At 39.8% G+C, this 18,319-nt stretch overlaps 1 protein-coding gene across 1 annotated transcript in view; it reads right to left on the reverse strand.

Moving 5' to 3' along the window:
• SLC22A4 (solute carrier family 22 member 4) overlaps positions 1–18,319 on the reverse strand; it is a 48,915-nt gene that overhangs the window by 26,219 nt on the left and 4,377 nt on the right. The gene's annotated exons all lie outside the window — the stretch shown is intronic.

Consider the following 18,319-nt stretch of genomic DNA (forward strand, 5'->3'; position numbering starts at 1 on the left):
TGTAATTTACATTATTATCTAAATATACATATCCAGAGGTATTATTCAGTGGTAACTGGAATTGTGTTTTTGGCTGCCCAGAGTGAAAGTCTGGGTTGTAATTTGTTTGTGTCTTTTGAAGTTGTTTAATTCCACATAGTGTGGGAGAGCAAACTAATTAAGGTGCTACCTGGATGAGAGACAAGGAGTGAGTGGTTATGTTGCTGTTTGTATGTTGCTTCATTGACCTAGATGGTGATGGGTGAATGAGCAGGTTGTTAATCATGCTTAAAACTGTCTGGGATTTTTTGCAGACCAGGCATTTTCTTTATGTCAAATGGTTGGCTGAGCATTACCTATGTTATCAGTATGATTGGTGGGAATGCTTGAGAATGAGGCTTGTAAATGAAAGATTGTAAAGGACGTATTTGGGAGAGGTTATAGTACCAGGTGTGGGGGGGGGGAATGTTGTGCAACTTCTATGTTAGTTATTTTGTTTAATTGCAAATGATGTTGTATATGTGGAATTTTATTGTATTTTTGTTTTCAGTTTTTATCTTCAATGTTTATATTTAAGCCCCCCCCCCGCTAAAAACACTGTATATGACAGTCAAGTTATTTTGATATTTTGTAACGTTCTATTTCATGCTTTAAGATAGGTTGCAAAGTGTTTTGAGATTTTTTTGAAATACATATCTGAAAATAAAGTACATTAAACAGCTATAGAAGTTTAAAAGTAAGAGTAGGCTTCTTGGCCATTTTAACTACAGTGGTACCTCGGGTTACATACGCTTCAGGTTACATACGCTTTAGGTTACAGACTATGCCAACCCAGAAATAACTCTTCAGGTTAAGAACTTTGCTTCAGGATAAGAACAGAAATCGTGCTCTGGCGGCGAAGCGGCAGCAGGAGGTCCCATTGGCTAAAGTGGTGCTTCAGGTTAAGAACAGTTTCAGGTTAAGAACGGACCTCCAGAACAAATTAAGTTCTTAACCCGCGGTACCACTGTATTCTATTCAGAGCAGAGAAAGCTTCAAGCAAACAACAGCCAACAAAGTAATTGAAGGTGGCATATATTTTCAAAAGTGGGTCAGAAGGATTATCAAGTGAAGTATCTGAACCAAGCTCATGCTTTAAAACCACGAAGAAAGGTCACTTAACTGCCCACACAGGTTGGGCAATGTCAGATTACAAGTAAGGCACAGTTCTCCTGGCTCAACGCTTTGACCGCAGCTCTATAGCAATATAGTCAGTAAAAGCTATATGTTACAATACTGAAAGACACATGAGAAAATGCTAGGCACGACTAAGGTAGATAAAGAGGTGCAGCCTGACAGAACAGTGATAACAGAGTGTTATAACTGTGTTTCCTGTTAAAGCCCACTCCACATAGCCATCCGTAAACTGCATGTTATAGTTCTATCCGTAAACTGCATGTTATAGTTCTGAAAATGAAGGCCACACATTGCTTTCCACAATATATAATAAAATGCTATTATTTTACAGTTTTTGCTTCTTTGTGGACACAATAATAAGGCAACCAGGTGATTGAGGTCAGTCACTGTTCAAGATTAACATGCCTCTGGTGTCCAGGGCGCTTCCCAGCCAAAGGAATGCACACAGCAGATAGTTAATTCTTTACTGTCAAAGATAACACAGTTGCTTCTACAACTGTTGCTTCTACAGCTCTGGATAACTATGCACACCAATCTGGTTTCTAGGCAGCTATTCCCAGGCCTGTGCTCCATGCAGCAGTTGCAGCAACAGGAAACCACTTCCCCTCCATCTGTTTATGTACCTTCCCAGACAGGCACTGCGTGCACACAGCTGGAGACTATGCCTGCATGGAAGCCTGCTTCTGCTCTCCCCGCTTCAAGACTCTCCTGGTTCTGGAAGACAATAGTATAGGAGAGGGTGGGGAGGCATCTGGCCCTTCACTTGCCTGGCCTGCTTCTTCCTAAAGCTCTGAAGCTCCTCTTGCCTCCTGGCTGGAACAGGTCCCTACAAACCACTGTCCTGCTCTCCTGAATCAGACTCCAGCCCCCTGCACACTCGGCAGTACCCTGCTAGTCCCTGACATCTGGTATATCACAAACAAAGAACAGTCCCCTTTTCAAATGCTTGCCTTAGGCTTGCATTTTACATATCACAATTAAATAAAAAATTAATTCCATTATACTTCTTAAGATGCTATAAGCTGGTATGAAAAATCAACTTAAGGCATACATGCTAAAATGCACAGCGTCTTTAAACAAAACCATCTTATCTTGTTCCTTTGTTTTAAAATTAAAATTAAGCCAAAGGTCATCAGCACATAACAAAGACAAAATGGAACGTGAATTGTTTTGCAGTTCAGAAATTTAACCTGAATTTTGCGATTTTGACTTGTCTCTTGTATAAACCACACTTCCAACTTTAAAAGGAGCTTTAACAATGGGCAGCCCAGTATTATCTGTTCACTTCTGCTGTGGAAAAATAGTTCAATAAGGGTGGCAAGAGCTATGACCTAGTTTGCCTCTATAAATTTCTCCCCAGAGGTTCCCCATAGCCCTGATAAGATGCAGCTAAATTTGCTATCTTCACCACCTCTGTTTCCCCCCCCCCATTATTTTTACGTTTAAAAGCAAGCCAAATTGCCTCTTGCGCAGCATACTTGCGTGTGTGTCATATCTGTTCCTCAAAAACCCAAGAGTTCTGGGAAGTACTGCACTGGCCTCAGGTTAGGTAAGACATTTCCTTCACCAGACACAATTATCATATTTCCAAACCCCAGACAGCTAGTCTGATATTTCCCACTCTATGTCCTAGGCACTTAAAGGCAAATTATTCAATCCCCCTTGGATACCACCATGTCTTATAGACTGGGTGAATGAATTATCTCCCAAGTAGTCAAGAAGCTGACTACCCCTGTAATATCCCTTCATTGCTGCCAAGATGTGGGGCTGAAGCAGAAACACCACAGAATTTTACATTGCAACTTTGTACATATCTCTTTTGTACTGTGGATATTTATTTGTGCAGCTGGGAAGCCATTTATTATGGAAAAATCTGGTAAAGATTTCCTGGTTTTGCAAACGCTTCTCGCATCACAATTCAATACATTTAATCTCACCAGATGGCTAGAAGATTGGGATCAGGGTGTGCAGTATCAGCTAGGAAATACTTGCACCCAGTGTGCTACATAACTTGACACAATTAAGGAGTAGCGAAACACTAGTGCCAGCAGGAAGGGTGGAATGAGAATCCAGCCCCATTATTCTCACATTGTGACTCCTAGAGCCTTGGTATAAATAATTTATTAGCTCATGAAAAATATTTCCTTTTGGGATCTTGAAATGAAGAAAACCAATCAACTGCCTCTTAAAATGAAAGGAAAACACAGTTTATCATCTCCAATAAAAAATGCAGGAGCGTTTCAAAGCAGGCATGAGACTTTGTAGGAAAACTGTGTGTGTGTGTGTGGTGGGGAGAACAGCAATACCGTATTGGCCTGAATATAAGCCTCACTCCCCCCCCCCAAATTCCGACCATGAAAAGTTAAAGTGTGGCTTATATTCATGACCTTATGGTATGCAGTCAGGAGCGTGGGACAAACAGCGCCAGGAGTGTAGGAAAGGGCGCTGGCAACACAGTGCGGCCCCTCCCCCTTGTATGCAGCCAGGAACAGCGAGGAATGGAGCGGCTTATATTTGGGTGCGGCTTATATTCGGGCCAATACAGAACTCAAGGAGAACCTATTTAATTTTTAAAAGAACATTCCAGTACCTGTTTGTGTGTCTGAACCCCATGAACAATTCAAGTGTGTGTGTGTTCCTGCCTATGGTCTTTAAGGGATGTCTCCAAGTAAGACAACAACTTACAGAGCTACACATTAAAAGGAATGGTAAATATTTACACACAGTTTTCAAATGACTATTGTTATTTTTAAAAACTTGTGGGTGTGACACATTATGATGACACATAAGCCTTATGCAATCCAGTTGAATTAGCATGGTAAATACCTATCTACCCGTTATAGACTTCTGTAGTTACCAAAAGTTAGTTTCTATAATGCACATGCTTTATTTGCTGCATTTTACTGCGATTTTTAATTTTTTACTGCTTTTAAAGCTGTTTTCAATCACCCAGAAAATGAAGCAGCCTACAAATGGCATAATTAATTAAAATTAAATAATTATCTTTAAAGATTTTCTCTAAGGAAGCAGTTGGGTTTAAAAACAACAACAACAACAACAACAACAACAACAACAACAACAACAACAACAAAACCACCTTGCTGCTCAATTCCAACCATTCTAGTTACTCCCTGCCAGAGCAGGTAAGAGAGCCAATTATTTCCTCCCCAGCCTCCTAGAGCCTGATTACCTGCCTGGATAGGTATCTCCTTTGCCCCATGGTCTTTTCCCATTTACGGTAAGTAGGCATTGGTAGCAGTAACAGTCAGTATTGCACCAGCCTCTGTCTTCTCTCAAGGTGAGAAGAGAGACAGTGGAGATGACAGAAACAGAAGAAGAAGACCAGGAGAGTGTTCTGCCAACACACCCACATCCACTACCTTTAATCTATACCATATTTTTCTGTGTGTAAGACTAGGTTTTTTCTCTAAAAAATAATGCCAAAAATTAGGGGGTGCGTCTTATACACTGATATATCTCCCCGTTTTCTTAAATCTGAGTCCCCCAAAATAGGGGGAGTCTTATACATGAGGGCTCTTATAGATGGAAAAATACAGCAATCTTCGGAATTTTGCATAGTTGCATAGGAGAACCTTCATGTTCTATGAACCAAAGTGCATAGTACTGATAACCAAGGAAGGAACGGATAGAGCTGAGAGACCTGTTCTAAGATTTCACAGGGCACTGTACAGCACACACTTTTTCTTTGCTACTATTTATTGTTATATAAAGACCTGTGGTCATATCTGTTTAGAATTTTAACAGCTAAATTGAACTGCTGCCAGTATGACCTTAGTTCACCATAGACTGCAGTTAATTACTTGACAAAAATATAAGAATCTACAATTTGAGAGTTTGTGTCACTAAGGCTGTATGCCTCAGATAAACAGGTGTTACACACTGTTAAAGACCATGAAGAATACTGCCATATAACTTGACAAACTGACTTCAGTAATTGTGTGTTACTGTGGAATTTTGTACTAAATTAAAACAGTCCCAATTGCTCTAAGTTAATCCTGCTATGTTGACCATTTAAAATAATACACATTCACCACATGTGTGACATAGCTGTCACATGTTTATTTATGTGACAGGTGGGGGGGGGTCTATAATCCTCTGCTACTGTCATGGTCCCCACTGTTCCCCCCCCCTTGCTTTTTGTGGGCACCAGGGGAGATTTTCATTGACACCTCTTTCCTACATGTTTGGTCCAGCTTAGGGATATTTGTTTTTATAAGGAAAAGTATACAGACATCCAAATACTGCTCCATACATTTTTTTCCTGCACGCAGAAAACTAGACATACTGTACTGGTTTAGAAGAGCTCTTATGAGCTCTTATGTTTGGGTTTACTACCAAGCACAAGGTTAACAACACTTGAGTATGAGGGCTGCACCAATACATCAGTATGAAAACAAAGGAAGCGCTATGTTAGTCATTAACTAGGCAACAAGTTTCTATCATTTGATTAAACATTATCACAGGGCAAAGTCTCTGGAAATTTGACATAAAACAGTGCAATTTACTAGTGTGAGAGTAGGGACTGGAATCCCATACTGGAGGAATGACCTTGGCTTTCTGCAATTATCAATCCCTCAACTTCATCATTATCCACTATGGATAGGATTCTTCCTTGCACTAGACCTCAGTTTGCACTCTCTCTTCATTGCCCATGAACCATACAATGGGATATTACTCTCTCTTCATTGCCTGTGAACCATACAGTGGGATATTACTAGGAATAGGAGAGCTACATGTGTAAATTACTGTATTCTGAGACCACAGGGCAGGGTGCTGTGCCTCGATCACTGACCAGGGAACCAAGGGTCAACGAGAAGCTGTTGCCCCTGCCTCCCAGAAATAATATCATAGCAAAGGGAAGACAAACCTAGTTCCATCCATCAGTCAAATGAACAATGGCAGTGAGAACTTACAAGAACTATGCAACTAAGAACTAGCACCCAAAGTTCATTTGTTTTCTTCCTCAGTCACAAAACCTTTTCCTTTTGTATCGTGTATTTCAGACTAAGGAAAAAAACCCCACCAAAACCATAAAGTATTCAAAAATAACAAGCAAAAAGGAGGAATGATTCTCAAAGATACCAAAAAGATATGCTGTTTTCAGGATGTTCAGTATGCTAGCATGTTCATTATGCCTAAAACCTCAATCTTCTTGGCATCTTTGAGATGTATTTCCCCCCCTTTTCATTCATCACTTTATATTCCAAGCCTGAGGGTAGGGGCTATCTTATTACTGGGAGCCTTTAGCTAAGTAGCAGGGTACAAATATTTAAAATAGGCTTCCGGTTTGGTGCCGGATAATGGCGGAGCGGAGCTGAAGAGCTCCGGCTCCCGGGGGGTTTTAGGGGTCTCCTTGTCTGCGCCAAGGGCCCCTTAAAGCCACGGGAAGAGCGTCCCGTGGACCGCGGCCTCGTGGGTCCCAGACGTGCCGTCTCTGCTCTTGATTGACCCTCGTAAGGGGGGGAAATCAAGCGAGCGGAGCTCCGACACGGGACTGAAGAGGCGGATGCACCCCCCCCAGGAGATCAAAGCAGCGATCCTGCCAGACCTGAGCACCAAGCTTTTCCTGCTAACTTCAAAGAAAAAAGAAGAACCCCGGCTGCTGTAAGTACGGGACTAATTGGATTTACATTTGAATAATTGGCAACCGGGAGGGATGTTAAAAGGAAGCCCGTCCCTCTCCTTTGTTGTGTAGAGAGGTAATTAAGTTTCAAGTTGCTGCAGCTGCATCACTAGATACAATGTTGTTTGGAACTACTTTGACAGAGAAGGTGGATTAAATCCCTGTGAGGGGATTGAAGATTTTGGAAACATCTCTTCTGTGACTTTTGGAATTGTCTTGGCACCCTGTCTCAGGGAAAATGGCGCTGGAAAACTAGTACGCAAGATGGAAAATTACTGACATTTGATACCCTTTGTTTTCTCCAACCATGCTTGCTTTCGCTTTTAAACTGATCCTAGATCCGGGTATTACCCAGGAACAAAGAACAATCCTTCTGCAATTTGAACTGATGAATCGGAAAATGGACTGGATAAGGTGCAATTTTAAAGAAATTTGCTATGGAACAAGAGAAACCAGTCAGATCTGGGAGAACTTTGATAATTTGGAAGCAAACTTCTCCAGCGAGCTGCAGGAGGTGCTGGAGAAATGTGATGAACTGATTCAGCATCCCCAAGTAAATGGATGGCCCTGTTGTAGTGAGAGACACAGGGCTGATGTTTTGGCTGGAGCTACAATATCCTGTCTCTGGAGTGGGAGTCCAGAGATGAAGGTGAGAAGATTTTTGAAGACACAAGTGGAAGAAAATCAAAATCGTGAATTGGAGTTGCTGGAACAGGAGAGTTGGTGCTCCTTGAGGCTCCCAAGGAGGAGATTTATAAACTATAAGGTGACACTGAACAAGGACAATAGAGGGAAATGTAAAGATGAACGGCGGGGGAACATGGGAGAGGGCAGAAAAATGATAAGAAGGGGAATAGGGTGAAAATGATAAAAATTGAATTAGGACGGATTCATGGTACCCTGAAGATAGCGTGTTAAGATTTTAGGATTTTGTTGTTAAGTTGTAGGATTCTGATGTTAAGATTTTGGGAATTTTGAATTAGTGAAGAGATGTGTAATTGATTAACAGCAGCAGTTTAAGTGAAAAGAAGAATAAGATTGACTTAAGAAATATTTTATGATACTATAAGATGTTAAGTTTTTATGATAGTATAAGAGGTGTGGATAAGGAATTGTAATGTTAAAAATGGATGTTACCAAAGTATATTAGTATTGAAGACAGAGGAGGGAGAGCGGGGGAGGTCTCTTAAGAAGATTAGAAACTAGATCTTGTTAAGTAGTAAGAGATAAATTGGTGTCCCAGTTTAGGTATGTATTTGCGTTTGTTTTGTTTGAATTGTTCTATTTGTTATTATGTTATTTTGTCATTATGTTATTATGTTGATGTTGTTGTGTTTTTTATGGTGTGGAAAACCAATAAAATTTATGAAAAAAAAACAAATATTTAAAATAAATATTCCAAGCCAGAACTTCTACACCATTCAGAGTCCTCAAACGGATGCTGCTGACATAGTTTTACTGAGCAGAATGGGAGGACTGGATGGGATTAAGGCAGTACTCACAAGCCTCCTCATTTCCAGAGTGCTCTGACATACAGTTTGCATATGGGACCTTATGCATGTCCAGGAAGGCGGGGTTGAGAGGGAGAATTCTGTTATGCCCATGCAGAGGAACACTGCCTATATGAATAAATAGCTATTAATATGAGATTATATGTGGTTGCAAGCTGTAAGAGAAAGTTGTGCCATGAGCACTAGCTCTGAGAATCAGAACATATAATCTCTCTAATGTGAGAAATTTCTCTGGTAATATACTTTCCTTGTGGCATTGCTCTTCATAGAAAAGACTTTAGTCTATTACTCAATCTGAAGTAACTAATTAACCTACCTCTTGCCACAGGCCACAGCCTTGCATAGTTTCACAAAGATAGGATCCTATATTTACATATTGCTTGGAAAGCCCTGAATGCACAAACAAAAGTGAAAAAAAAACTTTTGTTCATTCAAAACCCTATCAAAAGGCCACAGCAGTTTTATATTCACTGCTTTTATAAAACCTAAGATGACAATGCCTTGCCAAAAAGAATGGCTCTAGAATTATGAAAGCAACCTTAATACCAAGCATGTGGAACTCAAAATAGCTATTGGTTGTCATGGTAAAAGGAAATTATTCATCATTACTACATGTGTTTACCAAAACAAAAGCTGGCATTAAAATCACATCAGTGGATTATGCAGAGTGGATTATACACAGAAACAGCAGTTTGTGTTGGAACTTTATTTAGATTTATTATTAGGAAATCATTTGGCAATCAAACAGTTATTATTAGGAAATCTCTTGGCAATCAAAAAAAAAAGTTATTTTATGTAGTTCTCTACCCAGCAGGGGTAAGGCGCATACTTGTGATAATTCTAACCATACACTCCCAACCTAAGGATCAAACAACAACCACCCCTGCCTTTCACAAGCACATGTTCAAAGACAGAACGAAAGAAAAAGAATGTACCTCAAGACCACAGTCTATGACAGTTCAGTCAAAGACTGTACTTACAGTTATCTCAAACCAATAAGTACAGGAGGGAAATGATAAATGCCACAGACATATACAAGTCCACAGCACATGCCCAATAGCTAAAACCATGGTTTGGCTAGAGCATCTGAGGTGGGCCATCTTCAGGAACCAGGCAACTGCATGGTGACACAGAATATACACAACCTGGTCCTGGGCATGGTTGCTCTCTCTCTTGCATGTGCACATACCTACATACAGGCAAAATAAGTTTCAATGAACTCAATAGAACTTCTGAGCTGAAATGCACCCAACTGTAAATCTCTTGTAAATACGCAGCACACAATAGTCAGAAATACCAGCGCAATACTTTTAAAAATGATTCTTTAAAAAAAAAAAAAAAAAAGAGCATGGTGAAAGTAGTTTACATACCACTGCTTTCCACGGAGAAATGCTCAACTAATCCATTACAGAATAAACCTACATTACTATCCTTGATGACATGGGCTGCTTCTGCCAGACGGAGTTCCAGCTTGGTTCACATATTGGGATTCCCCAAACATGCCTTCCAATAAACACTGTGTGATTTCTTCTACGTTCAATATTAACAAGTAGCAAATGGCAGATATTATTCCCTTTTTAGTCAAGTGAATTAATACACACAGCTTCAGATACTGCCAATGCCTTGTTGGTCTTTGCCTTATTAAGACAGCTGGCATGGACCTTCTAAAACCGCTCAACCCAGTGGTCCTGAAGCAGTTCTAAGTATCTAACTAGCACATATTTATTTGGGTCTATGGAAAGAAGGTGGCCATCTGTTATGGCTGCAGTTATGGCATACCAACTCTGCATTACAAAGATGTCGGCAATCATGACATGAGGGCTGGCAACATAATGCCACTGTATGAGAATCCATTGCAGATTATTGGTGACACAGGTCGTGTATCCACAGCAGTGACCATAGGAGGAATAAGAACTGAGAGGAGCACAGAGAATAAAGGCCATGATGCACCTGTAGTAGCAAAACCCTAGATGCATTCATCTGCCTCACCTGAAATAAAACATGCCTCTCCCTTATTGGTCTCTATAGTCCTTTGGAACCCAAACATCCGAAGGGGCTTCCGTGGCTTCTGATTGGCTGCAGGAGCTTCCTGCAACAAATCAGAAGCCACGATTTCGTTTTCAAACGTTTTGGAAAATTTCCAGAACGGATTCTGTTCGACTTCCAAGGTACGACTGTATAATGAATTGAAAAAAGATGTTTAAGATAACATTTGTAAAAAAACAAACCCAGAAGCTTTTCTTTTGGGAATAATGGGATCAGAGCTACCTAAGCAATACAGAAACTTATTTATGTATAGAACTACAGCCACAAGAATATTTGCCCAAAAATGGAAAGAAGACGTTCTGACAAGAGAAGAATGGTTAAAGAAATCAATGGAATATGCAGAAATGGCAAAACTTACCAGAAGAATTAGAAATCAAGATAACAAACTCTTTATTAAGGCTAGGAAATGGTTTATTGAAATACAAGCTGTAAACAGATTAAGACGTTAGCCGGATTACTGTAAAAACTTGCCGTTTTCAAAACATATATAATAATAGAGGAATAAAAAGAATAAGACAAGATAATTTAAGATATGCAGGGAAAGATGAAAACAACTTTAAGGAACCACAGGAAGGGGAGGGAAGTTGAGGCTTAAAATTTTAGAATTATTGTTGAAATGTTTTCCTTTTGGTTATAATCTAAAAATTTAAATATATATATATATATATTTAAAAACCTTTTTAAAATGACATGCTATGTAATGTTTTATCACACACAGCTTTCAAAATTCCCCTCACTTTTGAAACATATTTGCCATCTGGTACTGTATGGAGATTTGGTAGCAATTCTAATACTGCAGGAGCAAGCTTAAAAAGGGAGAGGCAACAAAAATGTGCTGTTTTATATACTAAGACTGCATTATTAAATTGATATCAGACTGACTTTTTTCCATGGGAAAGCTGTGTGTTTAAAGTCTTATGAAACATATTAAGTTTTCCCCAAAAAACTTTTTTAGCTGTTATCCTAATTCTATTAAAGTAAATGTCACAGATCCCATGACTTAAAGTGGATTAGGACTACTTCCCATAACATCCAGCCCTTTTCCAAAACATACTTTGCAGTCTGGAACATACTGAAACAATGCCAAATGTCCCCATCCCCCATGGAAATTTTTATTTTGGCAAAATCAACACAGCAGTCTGGCATTTTTGTTTATTTGATTTCTAAACCACGCTTTATTCAAAGATCACAGGGTGATGTACACCATTAAGAACATAATTTATGGAGCATAACAATGACATAATACAAAGCATAATAATAGAAAGCACAATAATAAAATAATCATAATAACCGTTGCGCCCACACACAACCCTACAATTCCCATGATCCCTAGCTAACAGGACCAGTGGTCAGGGATGATGGGAATTGTAGTCCAAAACATCTGGAGGGCCAAAAGTTGGGGGTGTCTGTCATAGATTACCGGTATTTAATGGCCAAAGACCTGAGTACCTAAAGACATGTAATGATGGCGCTAGGCAACCCTCTCTGAGACCATTCCACATATGGGGAGCCACCACAGAAAAAGCCTGTTCTCGTGTAGCCACCCTCCGAACCTCTTGGGTAGGGGAAACATAGAGAAGGTCTTGAGATGAGAAGTCCTGGTCAGTTCAAATGTGGAGAGCCAGTCCTTAAGGCATTGAGGTCCTGAGCCATGTAAGGCTTTAGACGTCAACACCAGCACTTGGGCCTGAAAACTAATTGGCAGCCAGCGCAGTCAGGCCAGGATCAGCTCAAATCTTGTTCTGGTGAGCAATCTGGCCATCAAATTTTGCACCAGCTGAAGTTTCTGAAACACCTTCACAGGCAGCCCCACACATGATGCATTGCAGTAATCCAACCTAGAGGTTACCAGAGTGTTGGCCACAGACATTATAAGAAAGGAATAGAAGCACATATAAATCTAATAAATAAAAATAGAAGACTTAGTGAAGCAAAGAGAATCACAGCTTCTCCATTACAAGAGACACTGGCATTTATTTATTTTAAATAGCAACTGTCATCACCCATCAAAATGACATGGATTCATATTAATGAAATCATTTCAGTTAGGTTGTATTAAAAATAATCAGAGCAATGTCCGGCCACTGCATTTAAAAAAGACAGCAACAATAAACCAAAATCATATTGGTGTATAAACTAAAGATGACCAGAACATGAAATTGCTGCCTTATAGATGAAACAAAACTGGAGAAAAGAAATACTATTGAAGCACAAAGGGAGTGACATGAATGGGAAACAGCTACAGTTCTGCAGCTGTTTGTTGGCGCAGCTTAAACTTCTTAGTGCAATGTATGCTCTCTCACCTAGATATGGGGGGGGGGGCGCTTCCCTATGGCCATTGCCCTAAGTGGAAGCACTCTTACATATTCATATTGCAGAATACAGTGCTATGTTTAGATGTTTATAATCTGGGTGTCTGCCAAGCATATTGCTCCTGTAACATGGTGGCAAGGCCTTGAATGAATCCTTTGAGCTTTCATTTGTCTAAGATTTCTGCATCAAATGATTATTGATGCTGACATATAATTAAAGAACTATTTTGATTCAAGTATCTTTTATTTTTTTAAGCTGTGAAACTCCAAGTGAAAGTTCCGAATAGGAAGCTATGGATCTTTCAGACACTAACCGACAGATAAACATGAATAACGCTGGTAATATTTTCAATGCTATATTATTTAATAAGATGGAGTGGGATATAAATAAAAGTTGGGTTTAAGTTAGCTTTTAAAAACCAATCAATCAATCAATCCAGATACCTTATATCTCCGGGCTCACTATAAATTGCAGTTTTTCATTCTGGCTCCTTCTGGCCATGCACTGAATCAATGGGTAACCCCTCCCCACAGTAGATATCAATTTCAGAAAAGGGGTTCTCCTCAGGACACAGCAGAGGAGGAAAGTGTTTGCATTCTTCTCCATGCCTGTTCTGATACAGTTCATTATCAACCCTTCTCAACTAATGCAACCTGCATTTTTAAGAGCCTAGTATGCATTAAATGCATAGATGAATTTAATCTATATAATAATTTGCATCTATCTAGTTTGCTCCTGAAAACCAAACAACTCTTAAATCATAGGCTAGACAGAATTTTCACACTTTCTTCTTATTTCTACTTCATAATGTGCACAGTGCTGGACAATATGAGTTAATTTCCTGTAATATGTTTTCGGTTCTTCTATCTCAAAGGAAAAACAGAAGTAAAGGAGAGAACTTTATTTTCTCCAGTTTAACCCCTGTGATGGTCGAAACAAAAATAAATAAATAAATAAAATTCCTTCCAGTAACACCTAAGAGACCAACTAAGTTTGTTATTGGTATGAGCTTTCGTGTGCATGCACACTTCTTCAGATACTTCTTCAGATACCAATACATTCACAAGACGAATGCCTCGCACAACGAAAGACTCGCTAGACGAAAGGCATTCGCTAACAAAAGGGTGACTCACAAGACAAATTTTTCTGTGGTCGTGCTTCGCAAGATGAAAATTTCAATGCATTCCTATGGGAATAAAATTCCTATGCATTCCTATGGTCGTGCTTCGCAATACGAATTTTTCGCAATACGAAACGACTCGCAGAACGAATTAATTTCGTCTTGCGAGGCACCACTGTACTGTGATGGTGGATTTCTGCTCCTCTCTCTGCGTTTACAGATATTCTGTAACTGCGGGCCAAGAATGTAACCTTTTAAAATCTCAAGACGTCAGAGATTTTACTATTCCCCAAATGAAAGAGAAGTCATATTTTCCCATAACCAACACCAGTTTGGAATTGTTCACAGTAAACCACACAACAGATACTTCCGAAGTAGCATTTGTTGCAGGGTTCTGCTCTTTCCAGCTTTTCACTTCACAATTACCCACCCAGCCCTCCATCACATAAAAGCAAAGCAATCATGTTGTTCCTGCCACATTCACAATACACACCTTGAAGAAAGGCTGCTTTCCCCCAGCCCCAATCTGCTTTCAATATCACCCTGCTTGCTGCATCTCCTAGCCCAAGTGTGTGGAATGTCTAGCCTTTCGGAAGTTGCTGAATTACAGCTCAAATCATTCCTAGACATTGGGCATGCTTGCTGAGACTGATGGGAGTTGTAGTTCAGTGACACCTGGAGGGCCAAGGGTTGCCCACACCTGCTGTAGCCCCTGAGCTTTATCGTAACTAGGGGACTAAATGGCTCAATAATGCCACCTGTGAATTAAAAAAATTGGTCCAGCTAATGGAGGAGGCGAATGTTACAGGTGAAACTCAAAAAATTAGAATATCGTGGAAAGGTTCATTTCTTTCAGTAATTCAACTTAAAGGGTGAAACTAATATATGAGATAGACTCATGACATGCAAAGCGAGATATGTCAAGCCTTTATTTACTATAATTGTGATGATTATGGCGTACAGCTGATGAGAACTCCAAATTAACAATCTCAACTTTGGGGTTTTCATCAGCTGAACGCCAAAATCATCACAATTATAACAAATAAAGGCTTGACATAACTCGCTTTGCATGTCATGAGTCTATCTCATATATTAAACTCCAGTAGCTAATGAAAACAATTGCTTACATAAATGAACTTTTCCACGATATTCTAATTTTTTGAGTTTCACCTGTAGTTTGCAGGACCAAAGTCAAAGAAATATCAATGGGTCTGCAACTATAGGAATAATAACCATAAAAGGAACAGGAAGTGGTGCAAATTCCCGCAAGCTTTCTCATGTTCAGAAGGAATAACAACATTCTGAAACATATTAATACTTTCTAGCGCAATAATAATTGTGAACATTCCTGAGCCTTCGCCAGTAATCAAAATAGTGGGGTGAGAACAGAACACTCTTGACATAAATACCTTACTGTGTTGTATGTAACACTGAACACAAAGAACAGTCAATATATGGGCAAATACAGTTATAGAAATAAATTGTGAATCATGGTGAATTGATAATAAACCAAGTCTTGCAATGAACCGGAACATCAGAGTTCAAGCACAATAGAGCACCTGTATTAGCCTAAGAAGCAAATGTCCACGAGCCTAAAACTCAACAAGCCTGCCTTCAGTGGTTGCTTCAGGGCAAATCCTGACAAAATAAAAAGCTGGTGCCAATCTTTGGAAACCTGTGGGAAAGTAAAAATGAAACAAAGGGATAAAATAATGGAAGCAGACTGAAAAAGCTAACAAGATCAAGAGATTTTCTGACATAACGTTCCTGGCTTAACAAACCATAGGTTTTTTATGCCAGAAACAAGTGTCAGGTCCACTGTGCTACCTATCCTTTGCTCTACCCCTCATGTACCAGATTAATCATTTTTAAATATAATTTATCATTTTCCAGTTTTATAACAAAGCATACAAATAATGAAAGCACATGTGGTTCCATCTGTATACTCTATCAGTTTTATCTGCCAGTCCTCCTTGGTTGGAACTTTTTCTTCTTTCCATTTCTGCGCGTAAATCATCATAAGTCATTGTTGCATACATAATAACCCCTCCCCGACATTTGGATAGCTCTTGACCTATTATTCCCAAAAGTAAAGCTTCTGCTTTTTAAAATAAAAGATACCTTGAACATTTCCCCCCCAGTTCATTATAAATCATTTCCCAAAAAGCTTTCACTATCTTACATAACCACCACATATGGTAAAAGGTACCCTCTTTTTCCTTAGACTTCCAGTACGTATCCATGCACCAGACTGAATCTGGTCTGCTATTCCATTAAATCATAAACTGAATTGTACTTCATCAGGATCTGAAACCACAGTTTGATTGTGGCTTCTGATCCTGTCTAACAGAAAAAGTGAAATTAAACTAATTTTCTGTTTTAGGCATAATAATGGGAAACTAGTTTAAAGAGACCAGAATCAAAGTACTGAAGCTGACTTGCACCGGGAAGAAGCTAGGAGATCGGGATTGGGGATGCACACAGGACCACTCATTCCCACCTAAGCCAAGTATTTTATGTTCAATTTGGCCTAGAAACTCAAAACACACAGAGAAAAAATATGCAGAGCTCACTTATGGAAATTGTAGAAATAAGGCCAATTTGATTTAAAATACCCCCAAATATGTACACTGGCTAAGTACTAAGCCCTTTCGACAGGGTGCCCTCCCTTAGCTACGTTTCTAATTACTCAATTTTTTTACAATTAACAAAGACCTTTAAATCAAAGTAGAAGCTGGCCAAAGTATATGTGGTGAAAGCAATACAATGAAGTAGTTTTGCCCCCATTTCCAAGAACCTAGCCCCCAAGTACCATCAAATGTTGAAACAATGCAGATGAAAAGATTTGTATCATGCTAATGCTTTCTGTCAAAATCGACAATGGACAACAGATGGCCCAACCGGTAAGCCTAGACAGCTATTATCTAGGGTAAATGCTGCTAAAATGGTGGCAAAAAGAATTGTTGCTAGGGAAGAAAACAGGGAGGGAAGAGCATCTATTCTACATGTTATATATATATATATATATATATATATATATATATATATATATATATATATATATATATATATATATGTTGTAGTCCTTTAGGAGCACACAGATATGTGGCCTATGGTTTCCAACTACGGTTTGCAGGAAAAACATGCTTCACGTGGATTGGATGCAGTGGGGGGAAGCTATGCTTACAGCAAACCAGGAAGTCAGCGGGGTGTGTGTGTGTGTCAGAGTACATGAAAGAAGGATGGAGAGGCAGCACGGAAGCCCCAGGCTAAGGTCTAAAGTAAACTATCATCGCTGAAACACCTTGTAGTTTCGCACAACGTGGAGCTTGCATGCAGTCTGTCTGCTGCCTCCCCCTCAGCTGTAGAGCGCCATCCTGAGGGTAAGGCAGCGGGCAGATGCAAACTGCACACTGCCCTTTCAGACAGCGTGGAGCCTGCAGACACCCAAGCCACCACGTCACTCCCAGGAGAGTTGCGTGGCTTGGGTGCACTGCAGGCTCAAGTGCCCCCCACCCCCTAGCTACGCCTCTGATAAGGCGCACCTTAAAAAGTGTGCATAACACTTAAGCAGCCAGTGCATGTGTAAACGAAAATATTTTTCATTTACTTATTTAAGGCATTTCTTCCATACCTTTTTACTTGCCCAGGCCTACCAGCTCTGCTTTGCTTATTGGTTTTTACTGGTTTTAGCACCTTATTTGTATGTTTGTTTACAAGAATATTTATAACAGTGTTCCAAATTACTGGTGCCATAATGTGAAAAACCTTGGTTTGCACAGAAACTGAATGAATATGAGTTAACTGCGGGGCAGTCAGGAGGATTCAGCCACATGATGTTAGTACTCTGGTAGGTGTATAAGGCATTATAGGCCATTAGGACTTTATACACTAATATCTTGAACTTGGTAAATGTACTGGAAGCCAGTGCAGAGCTTTTAGCATCTGTGCAATACGCTAATGCAGAGCTGCTCTAGATCACAGCATTCTACATTAGCTGAAATTTCCAAACCACCCCAAATGTAGCCTCACACTGAGTGCATTCCAATAGTACAGTGTAGAGGTTACTAAAGCCTCCATCGCTAAGACCAAGCTATCCCTGTCAAGGAACAGGTGTAGATGGTATATGTGCCAGAAAAAGCACTATTGGCCACTGAGACACCTGTGATTCCAGTGACAATGATGGATTTAAGAGTACTCCCAAGGAAGAGTGCAAACCTATCAAGAATAGGCAACCTGTGAATTTCTCAAACTTAGGAACCGCGTATCCATAGAGCTTCCATCTTAACAAGATTCAGCTTCAGGTTACCAGCCCTCATCCAGCCCATCACTGACTCGAGCCATGTTGCTACAGAACTTGCATAGTCTCAATTGATTTCAGATGTGACAGCGTAGAGCTGAGTGTCTTCAGCATACTGATGACACCATGTTCCAAATATGTTCCAAATATCCTAATGACTGCACCCAAAGGCTTCAATGTTAAGTTAAAAAGCATTAGGGACAAGATGGTAGGCATCAATAGGAAAAGGA

The sequence above is a fragment of the Lacerta agilis genome, chromosome 2 (assembly GCF_009819535.1).
Source record: "Lacerta agilis isolate rLacAgi1 chromosome 2, rLacAgi1.pri, whole genome shotgun sequence".
In the NCBI taxonomy this organism is placed as follows: domain Eukaryota; kingdom Metazoa; phylum Chordata; class Lepidosauria; order Squamata; family Lacertidae; genus Lacerta; species Lacerta agilis.